This window comes from Sinocyclocheilus rhinocerous, unplaced genomic scaffold (assembly GCF_001515625.1).
Source record: "Sinocyclocheilus rhinocerous isolate Xijiao unplaced genomic scaffold, SAMN03320098_v1.1 scaffold495, whole genome shotgun sequence".
Lineage (NCBI taxonomy): Eukaryota > Metazoa > Chordata > Actinopteri > Cypriniformes > Cyprinidae > Sinocyclocheilus > Sinocyclocheilus rhinocerous.
In genome coordinates, this window is record NW_015629560.1 from 400,325 (window position 1) to 413,246 (window position 12,922).

The 12,922-nt window shown below is 41.6% G+C and overlaps 1 pseudogene; it reads right to left on the reverse strand.

The window, feature by feature from the left end:
* Positions 1-1,316: 1,316 nt before the first annotated feature.
* The window catches only part of LOC107739244 (calpain-1 catalytic subunit-like), a 16,079-nt pseudogene continuing 4,473 nt past the window's right edge, over positions 1,317-12,922 (reverse strand).

Below are 12,922 nucleotides of genomic sequence, written 5' to 3' on the forward strand. Positions count from 1 at the left end.
GGTCCTGCAGATTTGCTTTATTCAACATCAAGAAGATCAGGCCCTTTCTTTCGGAACATGCTTCACAACTCCTTGTTCAAGCTCTTGTTCTATCCAGGCTGGCCTATTGCAATGCTCTCTTGGCAGGTCTTCTAGCCAGTTCTATCAAACCTTTACAATCAATCCAGAATGCGTCAGCAAGATTAATTTTTAACGAGCCGAAAAGAATGCACTTCACACCTCGGTTTATCAATTTGCACTGGCTACCAATAGCTGCTCGCATAAAATTCAAGGCATTAATGTTTGCCTACAAAACCACCACTGGCTCTGCACCCCTTTACCTAAATTCATTACTTCAGACCTATGTGCCCTCTAGAAGCTTGCGTTCTGCAGGTGAATGTCGCTTTATTATGCCATCCCAAAGAGGCACAAAATCACTTTCTCTGACTTTTAAATTAAATGTTCCCTCCTGGTGGAATGACCTGCCCAACTCCGTCCAAGCAGCTGAGTCCTTAGCCATCTTCAAGAATTGGCTAAAAACACATCTCTTCCATCTTTATTTGAAGATCTTTATATTTTTAAATTCCTCACTCAAATCTACTCACCTTGTATGTCAAAATACGGTTCCAGAGACGAATGAATTCTGGTCCGCGGAGTCTTCCTGTAACATTGAACTATTGTTATTGTTACAGTCATGGAAAATTTCTAGAGCTAAAACATGTTTCTTTACAATATGACTGCAAATACAAGCTTAACCTGGGAGATAAATCATCATGATTCAAAAAATTATTTTTACGTTTTTAATTACATGCTTAAAGAATAAAGGATACATCTGACATGGCTATTATACCGCTACAGGAACCAGGCCAAATCCTTCAGTGTTTTTATACCCTATATCAGGGTTCCTCAAATCTTGCCCTGGAGGGCCAATGCGCTGCAGAGTTTAGCTCCAACCCTGATCAAACTCAGCTACCTGTGATTTTCTAATGATCCTGAAGACATTGATTAGCATGCTCAGGTGTGTTTGATTAGGGTTAGAGCTAAACTCTGCAGGAAAGTGGATCTCGTGGGCCAGATTTGAGGATCCCTGCCCTATATGGTATATGTCACAAAATTTGTGAGATTTCAAAACTAGCTACAGACAGTATATTTCACATAGAATGGACAGGATTATCAAAACATTCACCTCTAAGTAGGTTTTCATGAAGAAGCCATTGAAGCTTCTCAGCATCAACAAATTTATTCTGTTTCCAAAGAAGACATTAAAGAGCTTGAAGCTTGTTATATTGTTAAGCACAGCAACTTGTGATAATATATTAGCTTTCATATTTACTTGATCAGAATAGTGCTTTAGTTTTTGATCTTTCATCCACTTCTTCAGTGTAATGGACCTGAATGTGAGAAAAGATAATGAAGAGAAAACTGCTAAAATGACAACTAGAACTGAACTGTTTCGTCAGTAAATAACAAAAGTAAATAAATAAATAAATAAGAGATTTAGAGACCTAAAGCAACGTCTGAGTTATGATATCTAGTTTTAATCTTAAATTGTAATTATTAATCATATTTATCAAATTTATCATGATTAAAAATATTGAAAAATAATATTTTTAATAGTATGAGCAATAGTGTAATCATCAATGTGCAGATAAGGGTGTTTATGTATTAGATTCTGAAGTTGTAATTATACTAACTTTATTTATAAACTTTATTTAATTTCCATCTTATAGGTGCATTAACAAAAACGGGACAAAAATAGGATTTAGCTGCCCGCAATTGCAGAGATTTGCTGAAAGAAGCAATATTTCAGTGCGTAATTTTCTGATTGAACACTGACAAACTCAAACAAAAGAATACTAAAGTTTTACACTGTGATTCTGTGTATTATTACCTCAGACTCGCCTAAGAGATCCACAAGAAAATCTCTCTCCATTCTTTCTGTAACCTTTCTAAAGGAAAAAAAATTAACCAGTGTAATAAAGAATATAATTTTAAACATTTTGGAGTATACATCTCTGTCTTCAACCAAGAGGATGACTGTGAATTTTATTCTTATTCCAAGCATAAATAAAATGTCAGTCTATCAGTCCTTCATGCAACTTACTGAATGTGGATCTCATTTTTGCAGAGAATGGACAGGATGAATTCTCCACTCTTATTGGGATGGTATGTGGACGGTACGATGAGATACTCTCCCGGCTCTAGCCTGAAGAATTTCATCACCTGTCTTGCATCCTGAAAGGGCCTGCTTGATACCACAGGCTTTCTTCCATGGAAAAAGTTTGATCCAAGTTTTCCCTCAGATTTCATCTAACAGATAATGAAACAAAAATTAGTTCCCTATCTGTCAGTCACTACAAGTTATGTCATGACGACATTAGGGGTCTTACTTGGGAGCCCCAATCACCTCTGAGTTTAAGAGAAACCGTAAACAAAGAAACGTAAACAAAGCAGTGCTTGCTTACCATTTTGAATATCAGTTATGTTGATAACTTTCTTAATTTTATGCAGCTCATGTTTTTATGAAAATATTCGCATATTGGAATGCTTGGGAAAGATCATGTAACAATAGAACAGCCCTCTGTCTATGCCACCTTCATTTACTTATTAGTTTTAAATCACAGGGACCTGGTGCTCCAGCACCTCAACTGGTCGGGGCTTCGGGTCAACTGGAAAAAGTGCAAGCTCTCCCCTATGCAGAGAATCTCTTTTCTCAGTATGGAGTTGAACTTGGTTGACATGACAGTGCATCTCACCAACAAGCCCGCCCAATTAGTGCTGAACTGCCTGAGTTACTTCAGAGTCAGGTCAGTGGTATCACTGAATGGCATCTGCAGCCGCTGTCACGCCGTTCAAATTGCTCCATATGAGGCCACTTTAGCATTGGTTACAGAACCAGTCCCGAGATGGGCATGGCGCCGTGGCACACATCACATGACAATCATGCAGATGTGCCGCCGCGCATTCAGCCCCTGGTCGGACCTTGCCTTTCTACGGGCTGGGGTGCCCTTAGAACAAGTGTCCCGGCATGTTGTCATGACAGATGCCTCCAGGATGGGCTGGGACGCTACATGCAATGGGCAGGCAGCCTCAGGGTCCTGGGCAGGGCCTCGACTGCTTTGGCACATCAACTGCGTGGAGTTGCTGGCAGTGCTTCTAGCTTTGCGGTGGTTCCGGCTGCTGCTGCAGGGCAAGCACGTGTTGATCCGCATCGACAACACTACGACTGTTTCGTAAATCAATGACAGGGAGGTCTACCATCATGTCTCATGTCGCAACTCGCCTGCAATCTCCTCTTCTGGAGTCAGACACAGCTCAAGTCGCTGCATGCTTAAAGAGTCGTTTGCTTTCCAATCGCTCTTGTGGTGCTTTGGTGTCGCGTGCCAGTCGTTCTGCGCGGCACCAATGCATCTTCAGCAAGCCTGGTGTGTTTACGTTTGATGCTGCCACACTAACATTGCTGGGAAAGATGAGACATATTCAGTGAAAGATGAGACGTACTCAGTGATGTAAGACCTGGCACTGTGGTGGATCTCTAGCCCGTGGAAAGGCAAACTGGTTCTTAGAAGGCTTGCCAGTCGAACTAACTCCGAACCACAACAGCTCTTCCCTGGCAGACTTAAGTGATCTGCCACCGGTGGTGGTAGACACTATCACTCAAGCCAGAGTCCCCCCTTTAGCAGGTGAGTTTATGCCTTGAAGTGCAGTCTGTTCGCTGACTGGTGTTCTTCTGTCGACCCCCGAAGATGCCAGATTAGAGTTGTGCTTTCTTTTCTGCAAGAAAGGTTGGAGCGTAGGCTGTCACCCTCCACCTTGAACGCGTATGTCACTGCTATCGCAGCACATACGATACAACTTTATTGTCAGACAAGGTCTAAAATTCGTCTTGCGTTACAGCAGGTTCACTCACAATTACAAAACTTTATCACATGGACAAAAGGGCTTGGTGTACAAAGGAATATTTTAACCTAAATCGATTATATCTTGGGATCTTATACCGCCGGTTAGATGGCAACAGTACAAATTCATTATACAACACATGATTCGGTTCAGAGACAATATTATTGGCCAGCCTTACAAGATTTTTATAATAGGATAATTCATAGACTTTTTGAAGTGGCTGACCCATTATTTTGGAACACATTTTTAGTAAGTTCATCAGCTTTGTTTTTAAACTGACAGATAGGCTCTTATACCATACAGAATTACAGTACTGCAAAACACTCATAATTACAGACTGGAAAAATAATAAAAGAATCTGCTTTCTTGCTCCAAAAGACCTCAATCGACGGAGGAAGTAGATTCTTTGCATTGATTTTTTACAGATATGTTCTATATGATCTTTCCATGATAGCGTGTTATCTATCCTTACTCCTAAGTACTTATATGCTTCTACCTGTCTGATGTTCTCATCATGCATAACAACAGGTGTTGTATGAGGGTCAGAGGCAGGCCCGAATACAATCTCCTCAGTTTTTTTATGTTAATACTGAGGGCATTATAATCACACCACTCAACTAATTTGTTTACCACCTGTTGATGCTGTTCTGAACACTCGGAATTATTTAATAATTATATTAACACGGTGTCATCCGAATACTTTAGGATATATTGGTTAGGCCTATATGAATGACAGTCATCTGTATACAAAGTAAAAAGCATAGCAGAACTTACACAACCTTGAGGTACACCAATATTAGTTTTTACTTCTGTAGACAAAACGTTGTTCACTTTAACTCTTTGAGTTCTATTAGTAAGAAAATAAATGTACCATTTAATTAAATATGGATTCACGTCTAACTGCATTAGTTTAGACACGAGTATTAACTTGGATTGTGTCAAACGCAGATGAAAAGTCAAGAAATAAAGCTCTAACATAGGTGTTACTTTTGTCTAGATGTTTAGTGATGATGTACATCACATTGCAGTGGACGGCCAGTCCCTGGGGAAGCACGACCTGATCATCAGTTTCCTGATGGGTTCCAGGAGGTTATATCCTCCTAGGTCACCCCACGTACCCTCCTGGGATCTTTCTGTTGTCCTGGCGGGACTTCAGAGGGATGGCTTTGAGCCGCTAGAGTCAGTCGAACTTAAGATCCTGTCTTTCAAGACAGCGCTTCTGACTATGCTCGCTTCCATCAAGAGGGTCAGGGACCTGCAAGCATTTTCAGTGAGCAAAGAGTGCCTTGTGTTTGGACCGGCCTACTTTCATGTTGTCCTGAGACCCCAGCCTGGATACGTGCCCAAGGTTCCCACTACTCCCTTCCAGGACCAGCTGGTGAACCTGCAAGCGCTGCCCCTGGGGGAGGCAGATCCAGCCTTGGCGTTGCTGGGTCCCGTACGCGCCCTGTGCATATACATGGACCACACCCGGAGTATCAGTAGCTCTGAGCAGCTCTTTGTCTGTTACCGAGGACAGCAGAGGGTGAAGGCCGAGCAGAGGTTGGCCCACTGGATAGTGGATGCCATCGCCTCACATCCCTACGGGTAGGATGTTGTCTCCATAGCAACCTTCTCCCTTGGAAGGCATGCTTCTCCAACGTTCATCTAGCCAAGCTGTGAAAAAAAAAAGAAAGACATTAAGCAGTCTTTCTCTGAAGGTTGAAATTCATTCTGCTAAGACATTTTTGTGGATGGAACAGCAGCATGGCCTTCTCCGGCAGCAATGTACTCACCATTGGCCCCTCTCGGCACCAAGGTCAGTGAATTTGTGTATTTGCTTTGACATGCCACAGCTTGTCAACATTTCCAGTGCCACAGGTTGTAACGCTGTTCAGTGGTTGTGGCGCTTTCTGTAGGACACCTAATGTCGTCACAACATAACTAGTGGTGACTGACAGACAGGGAACATCTCATTTATGTATGTAACCCTCATTCCCTGATGGAGGGAATGGAGACATTATGTTCCCTTGCCACAACCCTGAACCACTCACTGAATGCCGGGACACAGACTCCGCTCCTCAGCATAAACCTGAATGAGTGGATGCATGCTGTTGCCTTACGGTAATCGGTGAAGACCGGTGAAGCTATGATCATTGTAGCCAATCACAGTCATATCTGTTGCGCGCGTGAACACAATGACCAATCATCGCTGTTTAAGAATCTGCTCAACAGCACTCAAATGTTAGCGGGAAATGGACGTTTTCAAAATTTCAGTACCGATTGGTATCGTGGTCGATACTTTTGACAACATTACAGGGGAGTATGCAAAATCCACTCATTAATTCTCATTGCTGTTTTCTCTTAAACATCGTCACAACATAATGTCTCCATTCCCTCCATCTGGGAACGAGGGTTACGTATGTAACCGAGATGTTTCACTGAACAAGCAAAATTAATGAGTCAGAAAGGTTTAAATAATGTAATATATATTGATACAACTTGGAATACACAGTATATTTTTAAACCAATGTGATTAACACCAGAAACTGTGATATAATTTATATATTTTATTTGCCTCGGGTGGAATCTGTAAAAATTCAAAATAAAAATAAAGGTTACACTTCAAACACAAAGATATCAAACATGCACAGTACAACCATATTTATTGCCATTTTTGTTAATACTGACTGCAAACACCAAATCCGATGCCATGGTGTGCAGCGCGGCATCTGTGTCTCTTGTCAGGTTCCTGTATGAGAGTCACCAGAACATTGTTCTGGCCCTGTTCGCAGGCCTTAATAAACTCATTAATCCTCAGACAAAACTGGTTTTTTTTACAGAAGGTGTCTACAATCACACTAGAGAGGTATTAGAAGCAGATTTACATTCATAACCAGCTTTATAATTCAGGAAAAGCACCTTCATAATTCATGCAGCCTCCGTCTGTGCTCCCAGAAACCCAGCTGCCATGGTGGTACTTGGAAATAGCTTGGAAATATGGCTACCTGCAGCAGTAGTGTAAAAGTAGCCCAATTTCGTGGGTAAACTGCAGACCTGGCGACACAGCCATTATATTTTAGGAAAGGATCCACTGACAGAGGCTTTTAGTTTAAACACCCCTGATTTGATTTTTAATACATTTCTACAAAATATTCAAAGAGATTTTATCTTTCTCACTACTGCCTTAACAGAACAAAAAGGCCAAATCAAGTATAAACTTGCAAAGAGTGGGTGTGTTGAATCAAGTTGGCTGGACTCCAGGCATTTTCTTTTAAAATATTATTCTTGGGAACTTATGACATTATTTGATGCACGCTGAGACTTGAATTCGTGCAGTCTTACCTGGTAAACCTTTGTCACGGTGTAAGCGTGGCCCACGACTATGCCATTTGGTAACCACTTCTCTTTCTGATTAAGTGAAAACATAAAAAAATTATTAGGAGACAGATGGCACTCTGTAAAAGTGTTAAAGTTGCTTTTTTTGTCTAGGCATACAGAGAAAAGATATTGGAGGGGTTGAGTGAGTGAGTGAGTGTGTGTGTGTGTGTGTGTGTGTGTTTGAAGGTATGGGGAATTTGGGGTCTACTTAGTGAACAAGATGGCTAACATCACGTACAGCATCTTTAAATGTATCTATATAATCTATATATATATATATATATATAGATAGATAGATAGATAGATAGATAAAATCAAAGGAATCACAATAATCCTTTATTTAAATTATTACTTTAATATATTAATGTTTTAATTTAACATGATCATGTGTGTAAGATATAATTACTCTTTGCTTACCCCTGCTGGAGTTTCACAACCCATAAGGACCTCTGACTGGTAAGCACGGTGCATTATCTCCCACAAATCAGTAAGAGCTGTTTTCAGTTCATAGTGCATATGAACCCCACCAGTAAAGTCCAAGAGGGCCTCAGATACTCGACCAGTATGCATGTCAGCGTAGGAGCCGCACACCCTGGAACAGTCTTTCAAACTCAAAATTGTTTGCCACTGTGTAACAGACAAATTTGAGAACAATTACTGCACATGAACCACAGGTCGAATTACAGCCGTGCTTATATTGAATACATCGGCGCTAATGTTTAGTATTATTGATGAGACTTTATAAAGTCACAGAAAAAGATGTACAGGCACTTACTTGGCATATGCTTTCTCCAGCAAGACAGGCCAGAACTCATTAAATGTTTTTGATTTCACAAAAATCAGCTGCAGACCAATTGTTGGCAGTTTGTCATCAATCACAACATCATACCTGTTTCCAAACTGCCAGAACTGTACATTTATATAGTGATTGAACAACTGATACAATGAAACACAAAATATACTGTTACAGTGGTTCTCAAACCTGTCCTGGAGGACCCCTAGCCCTGCACATTTGTATGTCACTCTTATCTAACACACCTGATTCAACTCATCAGCTCATTAGTAGAGACTGCAAGACATGAATTGGTGTGTCTGATAAGGGAGACTTACAAAATATGCAGGGCTAGGGGTCCTCCAGGACAGGTTTGTGAACCCCTGTACTTTTGCATGGGGTTTCAAAGGTTAATCATACGGTCAAAACAGAAATAAATATTCTGTAGGAATTTGTAAGAGGAACTTACCCTGAAGTGAAATAAACCAGTATAATTGTGGTTGAATTACTGTCCGTCTGGAACGACCTTATGTAATAAATTTGTTTTGAAATGTTAAGAGCCCCAACCGATGCCAGAAACCAGCAGTTTCCTGAGGGGAAAAAATACCCTATTCACCTATTGCCACAGTAAATTTGATATATTTCATATTCCACAACTCAAATCTGAATTTTTCTAGTTTTGCTATTTTACCGGCTAGTTTTGCCGGCAGCCATATCACCAGTGTTGGGCAAGTTACTTCCAAAATTTAATACATTATATATTACTAGTTACTGTCTTTTGAAAGTAATTAGTTACATTACAATATTACTGTCTCCGAATTGTAATACGTTACACTACTTTTGAGTTACTTTTGAGTTACTTTCACCAAAATATCCACATTAGTATTATAAAATGCCAAAATGTAGTGGTTAAATTAAATGTTTAAATATATTAAAATGGAAAACATATATCATAAAATATTTCACAATATTACTGTTTTTACTGTACTTTTGATCAAATAAATGCAACATTGGTGAGATTAAAAATCTTACTGACCCTAAACTTTTGAATGGCAGTGTAGGTTGTAATATTATAAAATTACTGTGCGTTATATACTTTCAGTGTTGGGCAAGTTACTTCCAAAATGTAATACATTATATATTACTAGTTACTGTCTTTTGAAAGTAATTAGTTACATTACAATATTACTGTCTCTGAATTGTAATGCATTACACTGCTTTTGAGTTACTTTTGAGTTACTTTCACCAAAATATCCACAGAAGTATTATAAAATGCCAAAATGTAGTTTATTGCTGCTCATTCTACATCCAGTGGAGGGTAATGTGGTAGGTCTATATAGCATACAATTATAAAATCATATTTAGATGCCGGTATGTAGGTCTACATTAATGTTACGTTGTAGTTTAGGTTAAACACAGATAAGCAGATACCACATTATTACATTCATAAATAACACCGGTAAATAAAGCGAAATGTTATAATGTACAAACAATAAACACAATACCTAGCCTATAGGCAATTTTGAACGGTTTCAGAAGAAAACAAGAATGAAAAATATAAGTTGCTTAACAAGCCAAAACGAATTAGCCAAAACTAATCAGTGGCGGCACTAGGGCGGGGCTTGACGGGGCCCATCAGAAACTTGCTTAGCCCCGGCACAGCCCCCCCAAGGATTTCCTAATGATGTTCCATTATTTTTGGTGTCACTTTCATTAACATTGAAAAATAAACTTTAAAAAAATGTGCCTAATATGTGGCCTATAAACGATTGATATTATGGTATTCCCTTAATATTTCTATTGTGGCCCGTATAGTGAAAAACATGAGAAGAAACGTATTTCGTGTTAAACAGGTTGTTTTTGAAAATCTGTGCACGAAATAACACTGCTCTTAATTTTCATTGATGACTGCAGTGTTAATAATTTTAAGTATAGGCCTATAATTCAATTGTATAAATGAATAGACCTGTTCAACAAAAACTTTTAAAAAACATTTTCAATGAGGAGTAGCCTAAGCCTACATTTTAATTATCCTCACAGCGCGCCATACGGTAATACGATATGAAATTATTGCAGCGCAATAATATTGCCAATTTATGATGCTTTGTTTTGTGTTTTGACAATATCTCTGGCTATCGTCGACACATGATACGATGCATCTCAGCATCGAGAAAGACGAGAGCGTCTATTACCTCAGCAGCAACCAATAATAATGACAATCTCGCATTCTCGCTTCTACAGCGCTTATTTTGATATTTAACGTTAGATCTTTCATATTCTTGGAACAAAATTAATGCTTAAGGTTGATTCAGTATTACTCTTAATGAAAAAAAATATCCCACACACAACATCAGCAATACTACAATGACAAAGTAGCTTATATTAAACATAAAACTTTTATCAACAGAACGAATAAGACATACCCGCGTTGTAACAAATAAATAAAAGGTTTTTGGATTTTCCCCTTACTTCAAACGAATGCTTAGTTTGTGGCTCATTATTATTATTAATAATAATACAAAAGGCTATACAATAAAACAGTACGATGACAAATTTACTTATATTAAACTTTGAACTTTTATTACCAATATGAATAAGGAAAATATGTTTTACCCGCATTGTAACTGTTACGGGGCAAACAAGACGTGAGACGTACGGATGCATTTGCAAACTTTATTAAGGGTGTAGTCAAAACAGGCGAGGGTCAGGCAATGGCAAACAGGTATATAGAAGACAAAACAAGAGCAGTCCAGGCAAGGGTCAGTCGACGACGAACGTAATCCAACAGGGGCGAGACTGGAGGGATAATCCAGGTACAAGGCAAAGATCAGAACACGAGAAAACAGACAAGGCAAGACTAAGATAAGGCTAGGAAAACTAAGCAGGCTCCGTAAGGTAGCTATCAGCTATAGCAGTGATACACGCTAAACAGTAATAGAAGAGGCAAGATGAAGAGTAATCCAAACGCTAGCGTGGGTCTGAGATCGGCGAACAATGTCCAGAGAGGTAGGCAATAGAAGAAACCAAGACAGGCAGGAGATCAGGAAACAGGCAATCAGGCACCAAACTAGACAGGACTAGACTAGAACTAGGAACTAGACAAAACTCTGAAATGGCTCTGTAACATAGCTATCACACAATGAGCGATAAGCGCTAAGCAATACTCGGCAGTGAATGGTTGTTTGAGACTGATTCTTATAGTGGGAGTAATGGGTAGCAGCTGTGTGTGATAAGTGTCAGGTGAGCTTGTGATTAGCGCAATGGAGCATGGGAAATGTAGGCCAGGGCGATGGGTAATAGTCTGTGTGGTGTGAGAGTCAATATAATGGGAGGGCGACCTCTGGTGGCAAGTGGATGGAAGTTCATGGACAGGATTCGTGACATAGCCCCCCACCAAGGAGCGGCTTGCAGATGCTCCTATCTCTATATAATCCAGGAGGGCGGTGGAGCGAAGGCAGAGCAGGGCGAGGGACGGAGGGCCAGGTCCACGTGGAAGTGGAGAGACCAGAGACTGAAGCACAGCCGGCAGGGCAGGGCACCCAGGCGGAGCCGAGAACCAGGGTGATGCCGGCGAAGCAGGAAGCCAGGGCAAAGCCGGCAGAGCAGGTGGAGCTGAGAACCACCACAGCAGAGCAGACGGGTCCGAAGATCCCCACGGCGGAGCAGAAGACCTCCAGAGCAGGACAGAAGACCTTCAGGCTGGCGCAGAAGACCACCACGGAGGAGCAGAAGACGCTTCCAGATGCTCCTATCTCTATATAATCCAGGAGGGCGGTGGAGCGAAGGCAGAGCAGGGCGAGGGACGGAGGGCCAGGTCCACGTGGAAGTGGAGAGACCAGAGACTGAAGCACAGCCGGCAGGGCAGGGCACCCAGGCGGAGCCGAGAACCAGGGTGATGCCGGCGAAGCAGGAAGCCAGGGCAAAGCCGGCAGAGCAGGTGGAGCTGAGAACCACCACAGCAGAGCAGACGGGTCCGAAGATCCCCACGGCGGAGCAGAAGACCTCCAGAGCAGGACAGAAGACCTTCAGGCTGGCGCAGAAGACCACCACGGAGGAGCAGAAGACCACCAGGCCAGAGCAGACAGAGCAGAAGACCACCACGGTGGAGCAGACAGAGCAGAAGCCCATCAGGGTGGAGCAGACGGATCAGGAGACCATGACAGAGATGGAGACCTAGGAAAAGCAGAGACAGACAACACATACAGAGTATTCACGGCCCCAAGGGCCGAGGCAGTGAACTCAAAAAGTTCGTCCATAGTCTCCCTGGTGACCACTGAATGGGTTGACAGTTCAAAATCTGGCTCATTGACAGAGACTGGACAGGCAGACCATTCAAAATCAGTCTCATTGGTCGAAACAGGACTGACATATGGCTCAAAACTAGACTTCTTGACTGAAACAGGATAGGTAGACAGTTTATTAGTGGTCTCTTGGGAAATGACAGGGGTAATGGGACAGACATTGAGTGTTTTTGTGGTTTCTGGGCTCATGATAGACAGAGTTAAGGGGTCAAAGGTGGATCTTTGGGCTGTGAAAGGGCCACCGGGGTAAAGGTGGGGTGCATCTGATCTCATGACACTTGTGATCGAATGTTCAGATCCGGGTTCCCTGGACGTGACAGACAGTTCAAGCTCTGAGACATGTGGGGAAATAGGACAGACTGATAGGGTCATTGCCGGAAACTGGACAGACAGGAACATCATCATCAGACACATTGACACACAATTCAGAATCATGAGCATTCATGGGAACTGGACTGACTATAGACTCCATAGCCGTTACAGGACAGGAAATGAGTTCACAGACGGCCTCTATAGCCGTGACAGGACAGGAAGTGAGTTCACCGACGGCCTCCATAGCCGTGACAGGACAGGCAGGGAGGTCATAGACGGCCTCCATAGCCGTGATCAG